The sequence below is a fragment of the Schistocerca piceifrons genome, chromosome 5 (assembly GCF_021461385.2).
Source record: "Schistocerca piceifrons isolate TAMUIC-IGC-003096 chromosome 5, iqSchPice1.1, whole genome shotgun sequence".
Lineage (NCBI taxonomy): Eukaryota > Metazoa > Arthropoda > Insecta > Orthoptera > Acrididae > Schistocerca > Schistocerca piceifrons.
The window spans coordinates 338418572-338437103 of record NC_060142.1 but is presented as its reverse complement, the minus strand read 5'-3'; the positions used below and the strand labels follow the sequence as shown (position 1 = coordinate 338437103).

Below are 18532 nucleotides of genomic sequence, written 5' to 3'. Positions count from 1 at the left end.
ACGCTGTCTCGTAATCGGTTGGCCCTGACTAGTATTATTACGCAATCTGACTGCATTGAACAACAACAAAGAATGAAATGAAAATTTCAGTTAATACAATTCATTAATTAAGTCCCCAGCAACTATAAAATCTACAAAACCAAAGCACAAATGTAACTGTTCTGTATGTGGAAGTATGACTCAACGCACATCTGGCACGGTTCTTCTTCAACAAGACAAGAATTTTTAAATACCAATTTTACTGACGTGATAAAAGAAAGTTACAAATACTATAATTGCGTAAGGAAAGCAGAATTAAACTCTAATACAAGAACACACGCCAGATGCTTTGTTGACTGAACCTGTAATGATGCATTATTTAGAACACTGAAATAAAAAGAAACGGAGTTAGTTACCTCATTTATATTGATGAAAATCACTCTAATCCTTACATTATATCTCACACTGTCTCTCTACTATCACATCTCAACCAGAACTCTCCAATATCACATTTCGGCAAGCACTGCCTAATAGCACATCTTAACAATCACTCTCTGCTACAACATCTCAGCACAGACTACCACGAGCTCTCGACAAGCATTGACTACTACGAGCTCTCTCCAAGCACTGACTGCTACGAGTTCTTAACAGGCACTGACTACTACGAGCTCTCTCCAAGCACCGTGGAGGCGGCTTAATAATACTTTTTGGCGCAATCTCTGGCGCAGTGCCTCGATGTAGCCACCTTTCAATATTGTATAACTTAAATTGGGATGCACTGTTGTCACTAAGCTTACGGCAATCACATAGACTGAGGTCGCTGTTTACCTGCACTTGTTCAGCAGACCTCGGTGTGACGGGGCTTAACACGCCCTCTATGTGACATGTGTCACGTGAAGACATAGTATTATTGGTTTTGCGAATTATTAACACTAAATAACTCTTGTACTTTTGTGAATGGTGTAGTAATTCAAATTTAAAATGTACGTACAACACATAGCAGACACAGAAGAATATCTAAAATACATTGGCGTATTGTTTTTATAAACTATAAAACATAAAATAGATCGATGATAAGTTGTTAGAGTGCAGAACATATAAAAAGCAAAAGATAATGCCAAAGAATAATAAATGAACAACATAAAAAGAGGCGCAACACAGGTCTTTCTTAAAAAACATAACTCCCACCATCTGGCGTGGGAAGTCAAAAGTACAACGTTCGTAATTTATGTAACAAACGTCAATACCAAGGAGTCAAATGTATAAAAAATAATAACGTTGATACCAAGGAGTCAAATATATAAAAAATAATCACAGTACGAAACTGCCGTTACTTAATAATTAAAATGCCGTGCAAATATAAGGTGCGAACAAATAGTATACATCTATCATCGAGAAACCATCATGGTGGTGGTGGTGGTGGTGGTGGTGGTGGTGGTGGTGGTTAGTGTTTAACGTCCCGTCGACAACGAGGTCATTAGAGACGGAGCGCAAGCTCGGGTTAGGGAAGGATTGGAAAGGAAATCGGCCGTGCCCTTTTAAAGGAACCATCCCGGCATTTGCCTGAAACGATTTAGGGAAATCACGGAAAACCTAAATCAGGATGGCCGGAGACGGGATTGAACCATCGTCCTCCCGAATGCGAGTCCAGTGTGCTAACCACTGCACCACCTCGCTCGGTGAGAAACCATCATGAGGAAGGACAAGTAATAGTGTCACTTATATCAAAATGTACATCGTACTTCAGAGAAATTAACATAGACTATGCACGATATCCAGCACTTATTCAAATAGCAAAGGAATTGTTAACATACATTAAAAATAATTACGTAAAGTGATAACCGGTTTGTATTACTTTGTGGCAACGCCTACGAGATGTCGACTGTAGTAAAATTATGTTCAGTAGGCGTCCATAAGTTCTGTAAATTACAGAACAACAAGAAAGAAGCATCTTTTAAAAAACCGAAATTAGTAATGTTATTAAAACAAACTGAAAACATGTGTGTCAATGTGTTGAGATAGTTGAAATAGCGGCCATTATACGTGTTCTCGTAGCGACTATGACTGAGGCGTTGTATATAAGGGATAACAAGCAGCAGACTATGACATATAATGCGCACCCAACATCTGAGTGCCGCGAGGCCCCCACCTGCCCGCACTGTAGACAAGCCCACTTTTTACGGCAGTGCCCCAATCTCCAGTCCCCCCCCCCCCCTACTGTAATACCTGTAACCTCCCTCATCCCACCTACTCCCACAAGTGTAAGGCCCGACCCCCTCCTACCACTCCTGAACTCACCGTTCCTGTCCGCCCTCTGGACGCCCCCACCCCTCCCGGCAACTCCCTTCGCCCACCCCCTACCGCTGAGGACATCATCCGATTCCTCACCATTGTCCTGCAGAATGTCCATCCTTTTCAGCGCCCACACACCCTCCAACAGATCTCCCTCGCCGCCCGATCCGTTTTCCACCTCAAAATGTACGCCACCTACTCTAACAACCAGGCCCATTTCACCTTCTCCCGTCTTGACACCCTCGTTTAAATCCCTGTCATGGCACGACAGCAACGTATCCTTTTCAACAACATCCGCTCCCTTCCCGCCAACAAGAACCTCTTTCTCCATACCCTTGCCACCCACAGCGTGGACACCTTCCTCCTTAATGAAACCTTCCTCCAACCCCACCACACCGTCCACACTTCGCCCTACCTCCACCACCGCTCCGATAATCCCCTCCCAATTGCGCATGGCGGAGTTGCCATTGGGCACCATCGCCAGATCTCCGTTCGGCTCCAACCTCTCCTTCCCGACCCCACCGAACACCTGATCCTTAGTCTCTTCTTCCCTGGCCTTACCGTTACCTGCGCCACCATCTATGTCCGCCCTAACGCCCCTATTCCCTTCGACTTCCTCTCCCACATTGACCGTACCTTCTCCTATGTGATCGCCGCCGACCTCAACATCCATAGTCGTTCCGTCGCCCAGTTACGGTGGTGGCATCGGTTCCTCTCCTCCCTTCAAGGCGACCTCATTCCCATCCCCCAGCACACCTGTCCCAAATCCAACTCCTCTCCTGATGTTATCCTCTCCTCCCCCAACCTCCTTGGCCGCATAACGGTGGATGTCCTGGAGCCTATTGGTAGCGACCATCTCCCTGTCCTCCTCACCGTTTCAGACGGTCGTCGCCCTCGCCCCAACCCTCGTACTGACCCTCCCCCTAAGTATGTCCACGACTATTCCCGAGCCGACTGGAATGCCTACCGGGATACCCTTTCCACCCAGGTCGATAGCCACCCCTTCACCTACCACCACCCTGACGATGTCCCTCATGCCGCCTCCTTTCTCCAGCAGACCTTGTCTGAGGCCGTGGAGGCCCACGTCCCTACTGTCGCCATCCACCCCCACCGTCCTACCTTACCCCCACAGGCCGTTCTCCTCCTCTGTGAATCCCGTCATCTCTACCGTGCCTTCCTCCACACGCGTGACCCGGACACACTACGACACTACCGGTAACTCCAGCGACACATTCGTTATTTGCTCGCAGCTAAGAAACGCCGGGACTGGCGACAGACATGCACCCGTTTAAATGCTACCCTACCAATCAACTCGTCCCAGTTCTGGTCGGCCTTCCGTCGCCTTACCGGAACTAAACCCTCCCCCTATTATCCTCTTCTCCATGATGATCACCCTTTCCCTGACTCCCTTAGTAAGGCCAATCACTTTGCCTCCTACCTCTCCGATGTATTTTCCATTCCCGATGATCCCCATTTCGATTACTCCCTCTTCCCAGATATCCGCAATCGAACTGACACCTCTTCCCCTGCCCTCGCTCCTGGTTTCCAGTACTTGGACAGCATTGCACACACGGAACTCAATGCCCCTACCACTACACAGGATCTCACTGCTACACTCCGCACAAAACGCAACACCACTCCTGGTCATGATCGTGTCACCTACTGTCACCTTTGTGAAGCTCCTGTCTCTTTCCTCTCCACCCTGGCCAGGCTCTACAATGTAGTCCTGTCCACCGGTTACTACCCCGACCTGTGGAAAACCTCCCGTATCCTCATGTTCCTTAAACCTGGCAAACCGCCGTCCGCCATCTCCTCCTACCATCCCATCAGCCTTACCTTGGTCTTCAGCAAGGTCCTGGAATGTATCCTCACCCGACGCATCCACCAGCATCTCCGCCAGCACTGCCTCCTTCCCATTACCCAGTGTGGCTTTTGGCCGTCCTTCTCTTCTGACGACCTTCTCCTCCACCTCACTCATCTCCTTTCCGAACAGCTTAATTCCCGTCGCTCCGCAATCTTCCTCTCCCTGGACCTCGAACGTGCATATGACCGCGTATGGCATTCTGGTCTCCTCTTCAAGCTCCAAACCTTCGCCCTTCCCATTAACTACGTCCGTCTGATCGGCTCCTTTCTCTCCCGCCGTCCTTCCTATGTCTCCATCCATAACACAGATTCCTACACCTTTTTCCCCCTCTGCCGGTGTGCCCCAAGGCTCCGTCCTCTCCCCTCTTCTGTACCTTTTGTACATGGCGGACATGCCGCCGCCGTCAGCCCCCGTCCACCTTCTCCAGTTTGCCGATGACACCGCCTTCCTTGCCCTTGCCCCCACCCTACAGCGCTCCCAACACCTTCTCCAATCCCATCTTGACCAGTTCACCACTTCGTGCAACCAGTGGTTGCTCAAGGTCAATCCCTCCAAAACCCAGGCGATCATTGTAGGCAAAACCACCTCTTCCTTCCACCTCCTTGATTTCTATCTCACCATCTATGGCCGTCCTATCGCCCTCACTCCCACCCTTAAGTACCTTGGCGTCACCCTCGACCGTCGCCTCTCCTGGACTCCCCACCTCTGGACAATCCAAGCCAAGGCACGCTCCCGACTCAGTCTCCTCAAGCTCCTCTCTGGCCGTACGTGGGGTCTGGACCCCTCCACCATCCTCCACACCTATAAGTCCCTCATCCATCCTATCCTTTGTTATGCCCATCCGGCTTGGATCTCCGCCCCCCCCCCTACCTTTTATAAATCCCTCCAAATCCTTGAACGTCATGCTCTCCGCCTCGCCTATCGCATCTGTCTCCCCTCCCCCACGCGGATCCTGTACAATCTCATCCCCTTCCCCCACCTCCTCCTTTTCCTTGAAAGGATACGGTTCCTGTACACCTCCCGCAAACTCGATCCTCCTCACCCGCTCGTCTCCCCGATCCTCTCCCACCCCCGCCCGCTGCCGCACCTGTATTCGCACGTCCCACCCGGTCTCCATCTCTCCACCCTCCTTACCCTCTCCCAAGGTGGCTTCCGCCAGCTCCCCCTCCCTGATGATGTCCTCCTCCCCTGCATCTACCCCTCCTATCAACTTTGACCCTGCCCCACCCCCCACTTCCGGTGTCGTTTCCTGTGGACACCCTCCCTCCCTTCTCTTCCCTTCCCTTCTCTTTCCTTTTCCCACGTCCCCTCCCTCCACCCCTCTTCCCCCGGGTTACCCCTCCCCCTTCCTCCCTCCCCCCTTTCTCCCCTGCCCATTGCAACTCTGCTCTCCCCTCTCGTTCTCCCACTCCCCTTCCTCCTCCTCCTCTCTTGGCAGGTCCCCGGACTCGCACACGCATAGTGAACATTCGCGCGCCGGAGATCATCGACATCAGTATCTCGTGTATGTGCTTCGTTTTGTGTTTCGTGCAGTTACGACTCCACTGTTCACGTGTGCCATCGCCGTTCTCCGTGTTTTGTGTGCGCCGTGTCCACAAGTGTTAGTGTTTTTATCGTCCAACGTGAACGGCTTCATGTTTATTGTTTTTTTGTATCTTCATTTTTTGCCCGCCGTTTTTCTTGTATTGTCTGTATCACCTCTGTCATGTTATTGTTCCACTTAAGGCTGAAGAGCAGCGTAATGTGTAGCTGCCAGCCCGCCTGTATAGGTGATTAAAATTACAATAAAGGGAAAAAAAGTTATTATTTTTTATACATTTGACTCCTTGGTATTAACGTTTGTTACATAAATTACGAACGTTGTACTTTTGACTTCCCACGCCAGATGGTGGGTGTTATGTTTTTTAAGAAAGACCTGTGTTGCGCCTCTTTTTATGTTGTTCATTTATTATTCTTTGGCATTATCTTTTGCTTTTTATATGTTCTGCACTCTAACAACCTATCATCGATCTATTTTATGTTTTATAGTTTATAAAAACAATACGCCAATGTATTTTAGGTATTCTTCTGCATCTGCTATGTGTTGTACGTACATTTTAAATTTGAAGTAGTACACCATTCACAAAAGTACAAGAGTTATTTAGTGCTAATAATTCGCAAAACCAATAATACTATGTCTTCACGTGACACATGTCACATAGAGGGCGTGTTAAGCCCCGTCACACCGAGGTCTGCTGAACAAGTGCAGGTAAACAGCGACCTCAGTCTACGTGATTGCCGTAAGCTTAGTGACAACAGTGCATCCCAATTTAAGTTATACAATATAGGTTTGTGTTTAACAAGTGTTATGTTCATATGCAGATGTAATTGTGATTTTCTATGTTGTACTCTCTGATCGTAATGTGAAAAAATTTTTTAACTTCTAGCACTGAAGATGGTCACTCAATGACAGAAAATCGATTTTGCAATAGTAAAATGTACGACCAATGCTGTCTCTTTTTTCAAGTATACCTGTTATCTGGTCGTAGTGCACAAGACAACATGGAGTCGCCAATCAACAGAATTCCTTAGCTTCGTAAAATTAGTAATCATTCCATCCAACAGATCGTGTAATTCTTCTTCGTATCTATTAAGGATAGCAATGTAAACAGCGAATCTTACCCTCAGTATTAATCTCACTCTTGGACTTTCTTTTATTTCCGTCATTGATTCTTCGATGTATAGACTGAACATTAGAGCGAAAGACAACATCTCTGCCTTAAACCCTTTATAAGCCGAGCACTGCAGTCTTGATCTCCCAATGTCACTGTTCCCGTCCTTCCCCAGTGATTATACCTATGTTCCTCAATTTCGAACACCTTGCACCGTTTAACATTTTCCAACGCTTTTTCTGGGCGGCAAATCCTATGAGCGTGTCGTGATTCTTCTTAATAATTTTACAAATTCCGATGGAATATTGTCTATCCGCCCCATCTCATTTGGTCTTAAATCTTCCAGGTCTCTCTTACATTCTGACTCTAATACTGGGTCCCGTATGTCATCTACATCGACTTCTATCACGTCATCAAACAAGCCTCCGTCTCATAGAGGCCTTCAGTGTACTCTTTCTAACTAGCTGCGCTCTCCTTTGCTGGCCGGAGTGGCCGTTCGGTTCTAAGCGCTACAGTCTGGAACCGAGCGACCGCTACGGTCGCAGGTTCCAATCCTGCCTCGGGCATGGATGTGTGTGATGTCCTTAGGTTAGTTAGGTTTAATTAGTTCTAAGTTCTAGGCGGCTGATGACCTCAGAAGTTTAGTCGCATAGTGCTCAGAGCCATTTGAACCATTTTTTTGCTCTCTCCTTTATGCCTAATAGTAGAATTCCAACTGCACTATGAATGTTACCCTCTTGCCTTTAATTTCACAGGAGTATGTTTTGACTTTTCTGTTTACTGAGTCTCCTCTCCCATTCATTATTTCTCATCTTCGCTACAGCCATTTCACCTTGACTGCATTGTATTTGCTATTTATCACTATCTTAAATTTATCACAGAACTCAATTAGTCTTTCTCTTCTCATTCCTGCTGTCTAATCCGTAATCTCCTGTGTGGCCGAGCGGTTCTAGGCGCTTCAGTCCGGAACCGCGCTGCTGCTAAGGTCGCAGGTTCGAATCCTGCCTCTGGCATGCATGTGTGTGATGTCCTTAGCTTCGTTGGGTTTAAGTAGTTCTAAGTCTAGGGGACTGATGGCCTCAGATTTTAAGTCCCATAGTGCTTAGAGCCACTTGAACCGTAATCTGCTGTAACATTTTCTTCTATTCCTTCTCTTACAACCGTGTTCAAATCCTTCAGAACCACTGTATTTTCATCTTCCTTTACGTGCTTAATTACCCGTTCAGTAGCCTAATATCTTCTGCTTGCAACGTCGGCATGTATGCCTGAACTATCATTGTCGGTGTTGATTTGCTGTCGAATCTGGTGAGAATAACCCTATAAGTGAAATGTTCTCAGTAGCTCACTCTCTGCCCAAATTTCCTATTCATAACGAATCCAACTCCTGTTATACCATTTTCTGCTACTGTTGATATTATCCGATATTCACCTAATTAGAAATAATTGTCGTCTTTCCATTTCACTTCACTGAGCCGTTGCGTTTCCATTTTCAGCTTCTCTACTATGCTCAAACTTCTGACTTTGCAGGTTCAGACTGGTAGAATGTTATTGCCTAGTTGATTATTTCATATTTTCCTCATGGTTACCTCCCTCTTGGCAGACCCGTCCCAGAGGGCAGACTAAGGGTCGGGACACATACGTCCGGGCCGTGTCAGCGCCGAGCGTCGGACGAGTGACGCCGTGCTCCGGTCCGTTCGTGCAGGGGCCACACATGACCGGGGCACGTCCGTGTCTCTATTGTTCCTTGTAGTGACTCGGACGCGGTGATCTGTGTTTCTGTTTGTGAAAGCTGTAAAACATGTTCACTAATTTTCGTAATAGTTAATTAGGGCTTATAGCACTTGCTTTAGACGAAGAGGAAAAAGAACGAAGGCAAACAAGAAGAAGAAAATTATGGATCCACAATGCCTGGAAAACAAGATCAGTACAGGGAGAGTTTCGAACATTATTTTCTCATCTCATAGATGATGAGACTAAGTTTTATGAATATTTTAGGATGACGCAGTACACCTTCTGTGAACTTTTAAAGAAACTAGAACCATGACTGAGAAAAAACGACACTTTCTGGAGAGTATCAGTTTCACCCAAAGAACGACTGGCTGTTTTTTTAAGGTAGGTTAAAGAAAAGTCATTGGAGAACAATACGCTTAGCGTCCCAAAGAGTAAAACTTTACCCGGAACTGATGTTGAACTTCCAATGATAATTGTAGGCGATGAAGCTTTTCCTCTCAAAACATACTTGATGCGACCATATCCTGGCAGGATCTTAACAAATAACAAGGCTATATTTAATTATCGTTTGAGTCGGGCAAGAAGAATATCCGAAAATGCATTCGGTATATTGCAAAAGAAATTTAGAATATTTAAAAGAATCCTTCAGGGAGATTCCAATAACCTTACAATGATTCTGACGGCTGCGTGTGTACTGTACAACTTTATTCGAAAAATGGAAGGTTATAGGGCGCCCGAACAGAGGATGGATCAAAAGAAAACTGCTGAGGGATCCGGAAGATCATCAAATCTTCGAAACCTACCTCGAATTCGTGGGAGATCAACAGATGCTGCATTTGCTGTCCGAGAACAACTCAAAAAATTCCTGCACTCTCCGCAAGGGACTGTGGAATGCCAAGAACATGTCGCCTTGGCGATATAACGATGACATAAACCAAACATCTGTTTGTAAAATAAAAAGTAAATAAATATCTTTCGGGTATTAAAACTTGTGTAGTTTTTATCATACCTTTGGCTTGTAGATCTGTTGCAATTGTCTTCCAAACTCTGTCTTTGTACTCGATATTCCTGTAGTTGTCACTTCCGTCGTAAGGAACAGGAAACTTACAAAGTACTTCTATTAGTCGTTCCACATCCATGTTTTGTAGACAGAACAGTCTTGCGCAGTTGCATAGCTCACAAGACAATTCTACCGTCAGGCCGTGTCCGTCACGTGAAAAATTAAACACGGAGAATCCCGCCCGGCCCGGCCCCTGCCCGTTGACGTTCCCCGTGCACGGCCCGGTCAATTGGGGCCCGCTACATTTGTTTTAATGATGTATTTCGTTGTCCGGGTGACGACCGATACTCAACGTGTCTCGGGGCGGACACGGCCCGGACATGTGTGTCCCGACCTTAATCCGGAGCCTTCTGCCAAAGGGGAGGTCATAATGACACATTTTCGATTACAGGCCACATGGGCTATGGATACTCATTCCGTGTCCTTAACGCCGTGATTTCCATTGCCTTCTGCATCCTCATCCTCGTGCTGATTCCTCCTCCTTGTAAGGACAGTTTCCCACCCAAATTGTAAGAAAGTGCCCTGAACCTCTGTCCGCTCCTCCACTGTCTTTAACAAGTACGTTTTCAGAAAAAAGAGTGACTTCTTAAGCCGGAAGTCTTCGTCCGCCATTGTTGATGATCTTTAATCACAATTGAAGCATTGTCCACTTTAGAACACGAAACCAGGACCTTTTGATTAGTAGTCAAACATGTTACCTCTAGACTACCTGTAAGAAAAACGATTTTTTATTCTGTTATTTTTGTTTGGATGTCACGGTAGTGTAACATAACGCTGAAAATGAGACACTTACCAAATATTTTTGTTTCTGTTGTCATCTTTTCCGTGATTTCTCAGAGTGGCTATTGATATCCCATATTATCTTCCCCTTGTTATTATTTCCCCAGATATTATTTCCCTGAATATGCACTGTCTATAGTCAGAACATTAGTTACCTTTCACTTTATTCAGAGCTTCTTATTTGAGGCCACCTTATCCAGTGCTCTCTTTAATTTCTTCGCTGATGTTCTCTACATCTAGCAACCAGGGTTCTCTCCTCTAGATAAAGTAAGTTCATAGTGATCCCTTTGTTAGCCCCTGCATTAGAAAACCATTTTGTGTAGAGATGAATCCCCACTGCCTGACAAGAAATGAGAAGCACATTGGAGGTAAAACTTAATGGCTGAGGGTGTACGTAATGTTATATGCGCAATTAGAACTGCGAGCCGAAATTACAAATTACATAGGAGCATATGCACAATTATTTGCTGGACGTATTCCAATCTCTGTCTTTCTCTACCGTTTTTGTCCTCTACAGCACCCTCTATTGCCGTGGAAGTCATTCACTGACGTCATAGTATATCTCCTATTATCCTGTCCCTTCTTCTTGTCAGTGTTTCTCTAATATTCCTTCCCTCTCTGATTCTGCGCAGAACCTCCTCGTTCCTTACCTTATCAGTCCACCTACTTTTCAACATTCGTCTGTAGCACGACATCTCAAATCGTTATATTCTCTTCTGTTCCAGTTTTCCCACAATCCATGTTTCATTACCATAAAATGTTGCAATCCAAACGTATATTCTCAGAAATTCCTTCCTCAAAGTAAGGCCTACGTTTGATACTAGTATGCTGCGCATGGCCACGAACGCCCTTCTTGCCAGTGCTGGTCTGCTTTTGATGTCCTCCTTGCTCCGTCCATCAATGCCCATTTTGCTCTCTAGGTACTAGAATTCCTTAACTTCGACTACTTCGTGGCCATCAACCCTGACGTTAGGTTTCTACCTGTTCTCATTTCTGCTACTTCTCGTCTTTCTTTTATTTACACCCAGTCCATATTCTATACTCATCAGCCTTTTCATTCCATTTAGGACATCGTATAATTCTTCTTCACTTTCACTCAGGACAGCAATGTCATCAGCGAATCGTATCCTTTCACCTTGAATTTTAATTCCACTCCCAAACCTTTCTATTATTAACATTATTGCTTCTTCGATGAATAGACTGAACAGTAGGAGGGAAACATTACATTCCTGTCTGACACTACGTTTAATGCGAGCACTTCGTTCTTGGTTGTCCATTCTCATTATTCCGTCTTGGCTCCTGTAGATATTGTATATTACCCGTCTCTCAATGCAAGTTACCCCTATTTTTCTCAGAATTTCGAACATCTTGCACCATTTTACATTGTCAAACGCTTTTTCCAGGTCAATAAATCCTATGGTCTTGCTTTCATTATCAACCACAACATCAGAACTGCCTCTCTACTGCCTTTACCTTTCTTAAACCAAAATGATCGTCATCTAACACATACTCAATTTTCTTTTCCATTCTTCTGTATATTATTCTTGTAAGTAACTTTGATGCATGCGCTGCCAAATTGAGTGTGCGATAATTCTCGCACTTGTCAGCTCTTGCAGCCTTCTGAATTGTGTGGATGATGTATTTCCTAAATTCAGGTGGTATGTCCCCAAACTCAGACATCCTGTCTGTGCCATAGGGTTTACCATCAGTGTTCCCTCAGTCACTGCCAGCAATGAAATCAAACCCGACTGCCCCCCACACCTTGATCCATGAAGTAACACCGTTGTGCTTTTAGTAAACAATGGAAGAATGGGCCCCCTCACCAGTTGGCGCTATCGTCATCGAAAATGGTCATCCACAGTCTTACAGATCCGTTGTACATCGCTGAACACAATGTCACGCCATTTGTCAGCAGGCCATGTTTCTGGGTCACAGAATCACTCTAAACTCAGCCATTTGTGTCATTGCGTCCCAAACTCAGACATCCTGTCTGTGCCATAGGGTTTACCATCAGTGTTCCCTCAGTCACTGCCAGCAATGAAATCAAACCCGACTGCCCCCCACACCTTGATCCATGAAGTAACACCGTTGTGCTTTTAGTAAACAATGGAAGAATGGGCCCCCTCACCAGTTGGCGCTATCGTCACCGAAAATGGTCATCCACAGTCTTACAGATCCGTTGTACATCGCTGAACACAATGTCACGCCATTTGTCAGCAGGCCATGTTTCTGGGTCACAGAATCACTCTAAACGCAGCCATTTGTGTCATTGCGTCACAGGAGGCTACGCATGGGACAGTTATTCCCCAGTCCAGCTGCAACTAGTATCCCATTACTGGTGCAGGATGACACAGAACGTTGCATGGTGTCCATACTTGTGCTGTATGTCAGGTGCAGACATGAAGAGGTTACGATCCTCCTTTATGGTGACCAGTCTGGTCGACCGGAATCTTAACATCGAGTATTCCTGCCCTCACATTCCCACAAAGCCTAAGATTGGGCCACTGTCCACCTGAATGCCCCACAAATCTAGACACTGCAAGATTCAAGATCGTCACAAAAGCCGTCAAGCGCCACACCTCAACACATCACCGTCAGGTTGCCAGCTCAGCCCCTGCGACTCCGTCATTTGCAGCGCGACCTGCAAACGGCCTTCGAGTACACTGGACCACAGCACAGAGGGCGTGTAAATCAGCAAGAGAGGTCATTCATACCATGAACCTTTTGCTGTATCCACCAATCTCACGGGGAGACAATAAAGATGAAGTGTACCTCCGCCGTGTGGGTGTTTAGGACTGCGTCCGCGACGATCACGGAGCTACGACGCAACCATCCGAGTTGAAGAAGTCTGCTCCGGATGCAGCAGACTACACGCCGCCATCGCCGCCAAGGTACCTTGGAAACTGCTCGCAGGCCTTTTGGATTCTGTCAGACTCACTTGGTAAGACTGTAGGAACTGTGAACTTGTACTAACCGCAACTTGAGTGTTAATCTGTTCCAGTGTGCACCGCTCAAGGAGCGATGACTTAAATATTTGATGGTCAAACTAGTAGAGAACGAACTCTACCTGTGGAGGCCTTCCTTTTGTTGTTCCCTCAACCAAGACTGGTATTACAAGTACGTGCGTTTAGTTGTGAACTTATTCCCCTGTTAGGAAATAGTTGCAAATTTGGTTACTTTTCTGTCGTGGTCAACGAAGACCATTCGTGTTTAATTCATTGTTTCCTCAAATATAGAGTGTGACCTATATGCTCATTTGTTTCTTGTAGGACACTTCAGATGCAACAACATGGCCAGATGGAGATCAACAGTGAGTCCCCTTTCAAACCTTGTCAGACACTAATAACGCTATCTCACACAAGTACACTGATGGGTGGCAAGCCAGTCTCTCAACTACTCTCTGGGCCAGATTAATATTCATATTTTAGATCATGATCTCCGTGTTCCCCAGTACCACAGTCCGTATGTGTGGCTTATGACCTTATTTTACATCAGCAAATTGTGAGCGGAATGTTCTTATAATTGCACGTGTAGCCTGTAGAGAATTTGAAACTGAGAGCCATAGTGCAGGTGACGGAGAACAGGGAGAAAGATGGATTGCGGGCCATAAATGTTGTGACCAGCAATCTGGCTGCGCGAGTGATTCGGGAAGGGAGCGTTCTGTTGACAGTACCTGTAGAGGGACCTCGAGCTGTGGCACCCCACTCTTGCCATTTATTCTCGGAACAGGAGGACGCCGGCTCGCAAAACCTTTTTACCTGGGCCGGTGACAGTCCATCGCAAAGGCGGCCAGATGGCAGAAAGTGGGTGGAGGAAGCCGTTTAAGAGGGACTGCTGTAGCCTGAGCTTTTCTGCAAATGGTAGGACGGTCATAAAACTATAAGCATTCTCATGTTAGAAGCTGGGACGATACGATCACAGCGGCATGACTGTCTTCTTTCAGAAATTAGAAATCGTTAGCCTGGAAAGATCAGATATCTTCATAAATGAGAGACTGTGGTCCAATGTAGGCAGACGTTTCTTGCTGAAACATGGCCGTTCATAACTTGAGAACGACACCTCCCTAGTCTACGGTCTTCTTTTTTCAGACAAGAGAGCTTTTGAGTGGTGAATTGGCTCCCTTCAGGATGTGCAAGGCGCAGGCTTGTTTCCCCAACGTGGGAAGCCCGGTGCTGTGTCTGGATTGGCTACCAAGCCAGCAGAACAGTCAATAGGGGAGATTCAATTAGTGAAGGACAGGTCGATTGGTTTGTACAACGCAGGGGCGGGTTTTTTCAGCTAATCGGCTCCTGTCTGAGGCTTGGTGGAAAGTGATTTTTATTCTTTGTCTTCTTCAAAAATGGCTCTGAGCTCTATGGAACTTCTGAGGTCATCAGTCCCCTAGAACTTAGAACTAGTTAAACCTAACTAACCTAAAGACATCACACACATCCATGCCCGAGGCAGGATTCGAACCTGCGACTGTATCGGTCGCGCGGTTCCAGACTGTAGCGCCTAGAACAGCTCGGCCACCCCGGCCGGCTTGCCTTCTTCATCTTCTGGTTCTCCCCTGATGGAGAACTTCATGTCTTTCCCTAAAACTAAACTAAACTCCTTCCGAACAGGCCATGAAGTCCCAACGGTACTGACCGGCCGCCATGTTATCCTCAGCCAATAGGCGTCACTGGATGCAGACATGGAGGGGTACTTGGTCAGCACACCGCTCTCCCAGCCGTATGTCAGTTTCCGAGACCGGAGTCGCTACTTCTCAGTCAGGTGCCTCTTCAGTTTGCCTCACAAGGGCTAAGTACACCCCGCTTGCCAACAGCGCTCGGCAGACCGGGTGGTCACCCATTCAAGTGTTAGCCCAGCCCAACAGCGCTTAACTTCGGTGATCTGACGGGAACCAGTGTTGCCACTGCTACAAGGCCGTTGGCAGGTCTTTCCCTAGTGGGTGAGAATGTGGTATGCAACTTGTGGTGGGCTAAAAGCCAGTGGCAGTTTCCAACTGTACTGACAATGGAACTGCATTTCATCTCGGTCACATCATGTGTCACAAGGGGAAACTTATGCGTCCTGAGTCGGCCGTCTGACGTTTGACAATTCCAGCACGCACCGTCGTGCCTGTGAGTCAGATTTGTTGGGCAGACCAACTGACATTGAAATCTCCCGAGTTTTCAGGGCTCTGATACGGAAGATTCGCGCTTTCTTATAATCAGAGCGCCAGTCGACATAGTTCACAAGTTTTTGTGGATGTGTCAGAACATCGCAGCTGGCCCGCTTCGTCCCTTGGCCACAGCGTGCCATTTTCTGCTGCCGCCTGAATCAAGGTGAAAGGGTAAAGTATTGTTGCACCGGCGTAGGGTTGTTAAATGATATCCACAGCTCCCTGTTCGCCGTGAGCCATAGTTTCTGGGTACATGGTCGTAGTTGTTTCTATTTGAACATAATTTGGTCTCACAGTGGATTCATGTAAACGAAGTCTGATTGCGTTTTAGAAGGGGTTAAATCATTTGTATAGTATCCACCCCAGTGAATGCTTTGCCAATCAAGCAGCATTCCTTTCCTCATTTATGTTTCTCATTTTTTTGTAAGATTTATCAGCTCGATTGTAGTTATGAGGATGAATAAAAACCTGTCATTATTTTTGTAAACTTAAATACACCGCTGTTCTCATTCATACTCCCCCACTATTTCAGTGTTTTTATTTTATTGTGGTGATTCATGGCTACGACAGCAATTCAGAATACAGTCTTACTAAATTAGTTGATTTGATGATTAATTTGAGTTCTGAAAGTGACTGCAGACAAAGGCAACAAAAGTGCCACGAGGAAATTCACTAATTTCATATATAAAAGTTAAAGATGTAGCTCACGACTTAGAGATTGTTGAGTAGGTAATGCTTTTCTATGTATAAAGATCATAACATTTAGCATCACTTAGACATATACTTACGATAAAGCCAGAGACTCTTGCAACAAGGCATCTTCACATCCTTCACAGGCACCATCATGTCCTTCACGGTGATCACTCAACCTCTGACGCTGTTCAACAATGGTCCAAATGGCTCTGAGCACTATGGGACTTAACTTCTAACGTCAGTTCCCTCGAACTTAGAACTACTTAAACCTAACTAACGTAAGGACACCATACACATCCATGCCCGAGGCAGGATTCGAACCTGCGACCGTAGCGGTCGCGCCGTTCCCGACTGTAGCACCTAGAACCGCTCGGCTGCCCCGGTCGGCTAACGCTCTTCACTTCACACATGTATACTCTCAGACCTGGTTGCAACATTAAACTCTAACATACTAATGCACTCGGATGACCAGTCACAGAGAATTGTAACATTTACGTAGCCGCCAATTTTACATATGTGTGCAAAGTTACATTGATCCAGCTATATCTTCAGGTGCTTCACTCTTTTCGTCAGACAGCATATTATACAGTCAGTCTGGACAAGCTACCATTCTACTTACTTTCACTGTTTTCTAACGCAAGAAGCTGACAACCCCACCTCCCCCCAGTTGCTGGCATCCCCCGTCGTTAACATCGCCAATAGCTGACTTAGTCCTCCTCCAGTAGCTGAAATCTCCCACTAGTATTACAGACAGATAGAGAGAGAAGGAGAGCAAATTCTCGTCATTAAATTTCATCTCAGATTTGTGTAGACAGCATCAATGAAACATACAGTATTTACACATCTAGCTGATCATAATCTCATCACCATAAAATTTCATGTCTTATTCTTCATACATCGCAGTAAATTCCCTATTCTCTCCCTGTTTCTCTCTCTCTCTCTCTCTCTCTCTCTCTCTCTCTCTCTCTCTCTCTCTCTCTCTCTCTCTGTGTGTGTGTGTGTGTGTGTGTGTGTGTGTGTGTGTGTGTGTGTGTGTAAATCTGTAATGCTTACCTTAATGATGCAACAATATCGTTATATATTATGGAGGAAATGTCACCTCAGCCAACAGCTGACACATCCCACATTAGCTGCCTCTTTCATTATGACTCCTTTACCGTTGGCGATATTGCTTTCTTATGGAATTATCTTCTGAGTAGTGCATCTCAAGTATGAAGAAGCGTAAGAAAGATGCAAGAATAATGTATAAAGTAAATAACCCAAAAGCCTTGCATATGTCTCTAAGTATGATATCTTGGAATCTAAGACTCACTTCCCAACAGGTTAACTCCTTAATGCTTACTCTTTCTGGAAATTAAAATCAGTTTTAGCTGTTTTCTGATATGCAAAGACAGAACACAAGAAAGAAAAGTAGGTTCTTGTACACTTTATCTCCTTGTTCAAAGACCAATCTCAGGGCTAAGCACTATGGTTCAGAAGTATTCAACAAACTCTTAAGATAAAGTTAGAAATTAGGAATCCGCAACCATTCAAAAGAAAATTAAAAACTAATAGTCAGTCCTTCTAGAAATTGTGATGTCCTGTCCACTCGTCTCTAATAAGGCGCCTAAATGATCCAGCTTTCTCGGATAGGAATACAACAACTCAAGCAAATCACATTAATGGTTTTTATTACAATAAAGTTGATTGACAATACTTAACTTTGGTTTACGATGTCGTGTCGCAAGAGCAAGCAATTGGCGACATGCAAATAATCAATATCTTTCGCTATATACATAGTCCAAGCAAGTAGTGGATATGGACCACAAGTAACAGCTCTACTAGTGTCCTCTTCTAGTCCGGGTCTACTAATGTCCTACTTCTACTGCGCGGCCGAGGCTGACAGGAGCGGCGCTTATATTCTGTTCGTATAGGTGCCGCTCCTGTCGTGGTGTGGTCCTAGTCAGCGAACTATTGGCTGACATCGCCTCACCGCCTTTTCTGCTCTTGCGTTCTTCACCTTGTTGCCGGCGCTTGTTGTTAATCCGGAACAGAAATCATCTGACTATCTAGAGTTAAGTGCTAAGAATTTGTCAAAAAGACATGTTCACTGAAGAGCAGCATGAGAAGTAGTAGTATCTGTAAACAGGTCTCTATATTTACTGATGTAGGCTACTGTTTTCTTTGAAAAATGTCAGTGGAACCAAATAAATATTAAGGTAGTAATAGCAGATAAACGGCAGCTGCAGGGGGTAGACAACACCACGAACACAACACATTAACATGTCTAATAAGATGTAGCAAACACATTATCATTCAAAACAGATTTCAGTCTCGTAATGGATAAACATGGGTCC

General features: G+C 45.6%; 1 non-coding gene across 1 annotated transcript; it reads right to left on the bottom strand.

Annotated features, from left to right (window-relative positions):
* Positions 1-1583: 1583 nt before the first annotated feature.
* On the bottom strand, positions 1584-1656 carry Trnaa-cgc. The gene has a single exon. It is a non-coding gene; the product is annotated as a tRNA-Ala (tRNA).
* Positions 1657-18532: the final 16876 nt, after the last annotated feature.